The 5,871-nt window shown below is 48.3% G+C and overlaps 1 long non-coding RNA gene across 1 annotated transcript; it reads left to right on the top strand.

Moving 5' to 3' along the window:
- The first annotated feature begins 4,532 nt into the window (after nucleotides 1-4,532).
- On the top strand, nucleotides 4,533-5,793 carry LOC129391954 (uncharacterized). Its single transcript, XR_008616876.1, has 3 exons — nucleotides 4,533-4,819; nucleotides 4,944-4,995; nucleotides 5,740-5,793. It is a non-coding gene; the product is annotated as an uncharacterized lncRNA (long non-coding RNA).
- Nucleotides 5,794-5,871: the final 78 nt, after the last annotated feature.

Below are 5,871 nucleotides of genomic sequence, written 5' to 3'. Positions count from 1 at the left end.
AACAAGAACCCAGTTCCGGCGAGACCTAATTACAGCCCAGCCCCCCCGACGGCCCCGACTCCCCGGGGCCCCCGTCAAACTAGATTTTACTGAACCTTAAGGAAAACGTTGTCTCGGTGCCCACTTTTTTAGCCAAAAATTTGAAGGGTTCATTTCAAAGAGTCATGGAAAAATAGCAAAGGAAAAAAGAAAAAGCAAAGCTTCGGTGAGGTCAGAAGGAGGAAAGCAGTGGAAAGGAAGGAAAGTTCTCTGGGCACAGCTCCCACAGTGTCGAGAGCTGTCCTACCTGAGGGTCCAGCGACCGAGGCGCCTGGGTGACAGGAGCTGGTGGCAGGCGTCCGCTCTTCTGGAGGTCTGTGACCGCACTGAGGGGAGGGCTGGCCTCCCGAGGTTATAAGTTCCCTGCGCTGGTGTGCTGGGGTGTGTGATGGGCGGTTTCTTTTCACTGCTCTTTAAAGGAGTTTCTATGAATCAGTCTGGCTTAAAAAAAAAAAAAAAAATGTGTTGGTAAGCTACGCCCTGCTAAGCTGGCAGTCGGTCAAGAGAGCCTGGGAGGGAGCCATCAATTCAGAGAAGCCAGTTTAGGCTCCCTGTGACTCAGACACACAGACCACAGTGGAAAAAGGAGTGACAGTGCTTCAAATGAGTAACAGGAGTCCCACAAATAGACCTGTTTACCGAAGCCCGTTCCTCCTCATCAAAAAGGAGACTTGGTTACCATGGGTACGAGCAAAACACAGGTTATCTGCCCACACTTTCATCTGGGGTTGGAGGGACAGGGAGGGGGACAGTGCCCGGCCCCCTGACATCCTAGGTGATCATCTCACGAGACTCCCATTCTTCCTCCCCGACCAAATGCATCCGAGGCTGCACACGGTCGGGAATGATCAGATTTCCTTCTGATTTACTTCCCTGCCCGACCCTGGGCACGATCCTGGGGGGGTGGGGGTGGGGGCTGGGGATGAAGAAGGGAACACACCAGGAGCCCTCGGAACCCTGCCTCTCAGTGCTGGAGAGCTGGCCGGATGGCCCTTTAATTATGCTCCGTGAACGCGCAGCCAGACTCCTCACGTTCAGTCGGAGGAAGTCGTCTAGTGAAGAACTTTGCTCTCCGACCTTCAGGTAACAACCACCTGGAGCTTGCTCCACAGTTGAGCTCCTCGGGCCCCTCACTCCTCTCTCACTCAGCAGTGGAGTCGGGAGTGGCCCTAGAAGTCATGTCATCCCAAAGGCCAGGCATCTGCTGGAGTCCAGAGCCCAGCTCACCACTTAGCTATGTGACTACATGCCTCCGTTTCCTCGGGCACAAGCGGGGTAGACGGTACCTCTGGTGGTGAGAAATACACGTAGGGAGCTATAACAACACTTGGTGCATTAGTAAGCACTTGATAAATATTAACTAGAATGAGTATTTTACTGAAGAAGGAACCCAGGCCCAGAGAGGTGAAGTAACTCATCCAAGGAGAACAGCAAATTAGCAGGAGCAGCTGCGTTCCAAGTCGGCCGCTCCCAAGCAACTCTATTTCTGCTGGTCACTGCTGTATCATGACAACTTATTTCAATGCAAATTATTCTCCTAGAGTTATTTATTGGTCCATCCAACCAATGCATTTGCACATAGCCGTGCACCAGGCACTGTTCAGAGCACGGGGTCACGCACGTGAGCAAGATCCCTGTCCTCCTGGAATTTATATTCCATAAAAGAATCGAGGAGGGACGGATGACTATTCAACAAAATGTTTATCAAACTAGGTGGTGGGGCTTCCCCGGGGGCGCAGTGGTTGCGCGTCCGCCTGCCGATGCAGGGGACGCGGGTTCGTGCCCCGGTCCGGGAGGATCCCACATGCCGCGGGGCGGCTGGGCCCGTGAGCCGTGGCCGCTGAGCCTGCGCGTCCGGAGCCTGTGCTCCGCAACGGGAGAGGCCGCAACAGTGAGAGGCCCGCGTACCGAGAAAAAAAAAAAAAAAACTAGGTGGTAAAATTACAGGTGAATTTTTGTTTCTTCTGGGTCACATTTCTATATTTTCCAAATCTTCTGCCATGAACCTACCTTACTTTGATTTTTAGGAAAAAACATTTTTTAATGGATAGGAGGGAATATTATCTGAAATGAATAATGGGGAAACAGCACACACACACACACACACACACACACACACACACACACAGAGACACACACACACGCATACTCCATCACTCATTGGATCATAAAAATGTCTGTTTGAGAAAAGCCCCTCCCAGCAGTGGGTTAAGAGTCCCGTGATCTCTGAGCAGCCTAAGCCTCGAGAGTCAGGGTGTCTGGTGGAGAGACCTGGGAACCCTCACGGCTGTGAAGGGAGAATGAAGGCACAGCCTACCTGAGCTGCATGCAGTCTGCCAGCCCATCCCACCCCCAGGGCTTCCTCCATCCTGTGCTGGCTTGCCTTTCACCTCCAAGGCCTTCTGCGAGTTTCAGACTCTCCCTTCCCCCAGCAGCAGGTGAAGGGGGGCTGGGTCCAGGGGTAGAGTCCAGGGATGCTGAGGAGTATGTGGTCTGGTTGCACTTTTTAAAGAGAAACCTGGGGCTTCCCCTCGGGGGGACGCAATCTCTCTCCTGCTTCCCTCTCAAGATGAACAGAGGAAAAAAGCAGAAGCTTCCCTTATGGTACTTGAGCAGAGGAGTCATTTGGTCCTTCTGGATTCTTGGATTCCCACACTGGGTCTGAAAGGGAGAGGCAGTGGATTGAGAAAGGGGTTCTGAAGACAGAACTCAGAAAACGGTTCGAGTTTTCCTCTCCCACCACCTGGCAAGGGGGTCAGTGAGTAATCTGCCCTCCTGCAATTCAAACTTAAAGTGAGTCCATGTCATAGCCTTCCAGGTGGGCCTAGTGAATCTCACATTCCTTTAAACTTCTGGAGATGTTTAGGGTTTGGAGAAAAAATGTTAAATGCTTTGATCTCTTAATACACACACACACACGCACACACACACACACACGCACAGCGGTTGTGTAAATACAATCGTCCCTTGGTAGCCACTTGGGGGAGTGGTTCCAGGACCCCAAGGATACCAAAATCCATGGATGCTTAAGTCCCTTATATAAAATGGCATAGTATTTGCATGTATATGCACATCTCTCCATATACTTTCAATCATCTTTAGATTACTTATAATACCTACTGCCACGTAAATACTAAGTCAACAATTATAAATACAAGTAAATGCTACATAAATAGTTGCCAGTGCAAAGCAAATTCAAGTTTTGCTTTTTGGAACTTTCTGGAATTTTTAATTTTTCTGAATATTTTCGATCTGCAGTTGGTTGACTCCATGGATGCAGAACCTTCAGCTACAGAGGACCTACTGTATTTTTAAAAGGTAAATGCCAGTCCAGGATTTCTAAAGGCTCGCAATTAACCCTTGAAATGCCACTGAGCTCTCTTTATAAAGTTATCAGGTCTGGGCAGGAAATTGGATCTGTTCTAGCTGAAGCTCCAGCTTACTCTGCCTCTGGATGTGATTAAAATATTAAGCCTGATTCTTTTCCTGGCCGTGAGCCGGACAGTTTCGAGACTGCAGATGGTAAAGTGTTCAGGGATCTAAAACCACGTGGGACTGGACAATGTCACTCTCTCTGGCACACACAGTCTTTTCAAACCATTCAGGGTAATCTACCTTTCTCCTCTCTGCTCCCATTTCCCCTAGTTGGATTAGACACATTCATTTTCCACATGGGTAAAGAACTGGGCAAAGCTTCATTTGACCTCATTAAAGCCCTAGAAAGGAATGTCCCCTCTTGCCCAGTGCCACAGCATTGCATTCACACACAGGAATAAGCCCCCTCCTTCTGAAGCAATAGGCATCCACTTTTGGCACAATGCCATGTGGGGCAGATTTCTGAGTCTGAACTGGCGTAAACACTTTAGATGGATGTGTAAATCCAGGTCTCTTCAGGACAAGATACAAGGAGAGATCATCTAAGGTAGGTCTGGCCCCCTCTCGCCCCCAGAAAAGAAAACTAATAATAGCCTGAACTTGATTTTGCTCAGTTAGCTAAAAAGAACTGTCAAGCATGTTCCCCCAAACTATTATATGTGCAGGGGATGTCAATGTTAATTTGAGAAAACACAGCTTGCAAGGTAAATAGATTGAAATGAAAGTTACAGAGTATCTTCCAAAGTCAAATGAATAGTAGTTTGAAATTTGAGGATTTACCAAAAAGGTCATATTCTACCCTCTTTCCTCCTTTCTGCTGTGCTCCTGTCTACCCACAGGCTGTTTCCTTCCTGCTTTTATTGTTTACTTTCTTAAATTCCTCTCAGTGAGCTATTTTCATATAATTTCATAAAATGAGAAGTCTCTAAGTCCCCCCTGCTTCTTCCTCTTTCTTGTCTCTGAGCGAGCTTGTCCTGAAACTGCTTTTGAAAGAAAAAACTGATGAAACTCCAAGAGCTTCCAAGAATACGGGCTGTTGGCTATTTCCCATCTGAGTGGAAAGTCTCACTAGCAAAGCAGTATGATGCATGTAGTTACAGAAGAGGGATTGACAACGACCTCTGAACTTGGAGGGAGAAGTGAGCCAACCCTGCCACCTTGGACAGTGACCAGACTGCTACTAATCGCTGTGATCAATTCTTCAGGCAGTTGGATGTGTAAGGATGGTCAGAATGGCTAAGAGAACAGACCTCCGGATCCACGTCCGCTTGGTTACAGATTCATAACCAGAGAAGAATGCCAAAGAAACAAATAAGCAGTTGTGACCAAAATAAAAAAGTGAGAAGATACTGCCTTTTTCCAACTAATGCCAGCTGTAGTCCGTTCTGGAAGGTAGATATTAAAGGTATGTCACCTTCTCCACTTGACCTCTCATGAATACATTATTCCTACTGCTTAATGGACCATTTCAGGTAAAGGGCTAAATATTTATAAGGAATTAAAGACTGACTATCCCTCCCTTTGCCTAGAAGGCAGCAAGCCCAGTGGATGGATGCTACCTACATAGCCTGTGTTCCCCAGGTAAGGGAATCTCCCGTCCTCCTTCAAGATTGTTGCCTTGAACTCAGGGGCTGCTCAGAGCACACTGCTCACTAAGCCCCCGCAGCTGTGAGGAAAGTATCTAAGACATATCTTTAAATTTGCCTGAGGAAAATTGTCAGGGAAGCGGGCACAAAGCTGGACAGCCAGCCGGGGGGTTCTTAGAATGTGTTTCCTACTGGGGCCGTGCAGTCAGCAGAGCCCACAAGACATAGGGACCGTCTCGAAGTGAGCTTTGAGAGCAAGTTATAACACTTTCAGAGACACACTGTTTCTTGGTGAAAACAAACAAACACTAAGTAGAGTGACTCAGAAATTCAGGCTCACTGGAAATTCTTTCTGGTTAAATTTTAGGATAATTGGTTGACTATTTTTAACCATTAAGTCTTGCTGGACTAAACAGACCTCTTTCAAATCGTCATGACTCTCACACAGGCACACATACACACAGGTGATTTGCCCCTCCAAACACACGGATGCCAGTTCCACCTGACTCTTTGTGGGTGGTATGTAGAGCGGCGTCTCAAGGCTCTGGAACCTGGCAGAGCTTGTGGCCATAGGATTCACAGCCATTCTTCCCTAGCAGGACCGGGGAAATGCTGACGAACACACAAAGCTCCTTTTCCAGACCCTACACTGATCAACCTCCGTTGGTTTCAGGCAAATTCCAGGGCTACCCAGTGCAATTTATTCCGTTTCATCTTTCTACTTATAAATTCACTTTAGGACTTCCCTGGTGGCGCAGTGGTTGAGAATCTGCCCGCCAATGCAGGGGACAGGGGTTCCAGCCCTGGTCCGAGAAGATCCCACATGCCGCGGAGCAACTAAGCCCGTGCGCCACAACTACTGAGCCTGCGC

Source organism: Physeter macrocephalus, unplaced genomic scaffold, assembly GCF_002837175.3.
Source record: "Physeter macrocephalus isolate SW-GA unplaced genomic scaffold, ASM283717v5 random_1643, whole genome shotgun sequence".
NCBI lineage: Eukaryota > Metazoa > Chordata > Mammalia > Artiodactyla > Physeteridae > Physeter > Physeter macrocephalus.
Note: the sequence above shows the minus strand (reverse complement) of the source record. Positions and strands in the feature narration are given on the sequence as shown.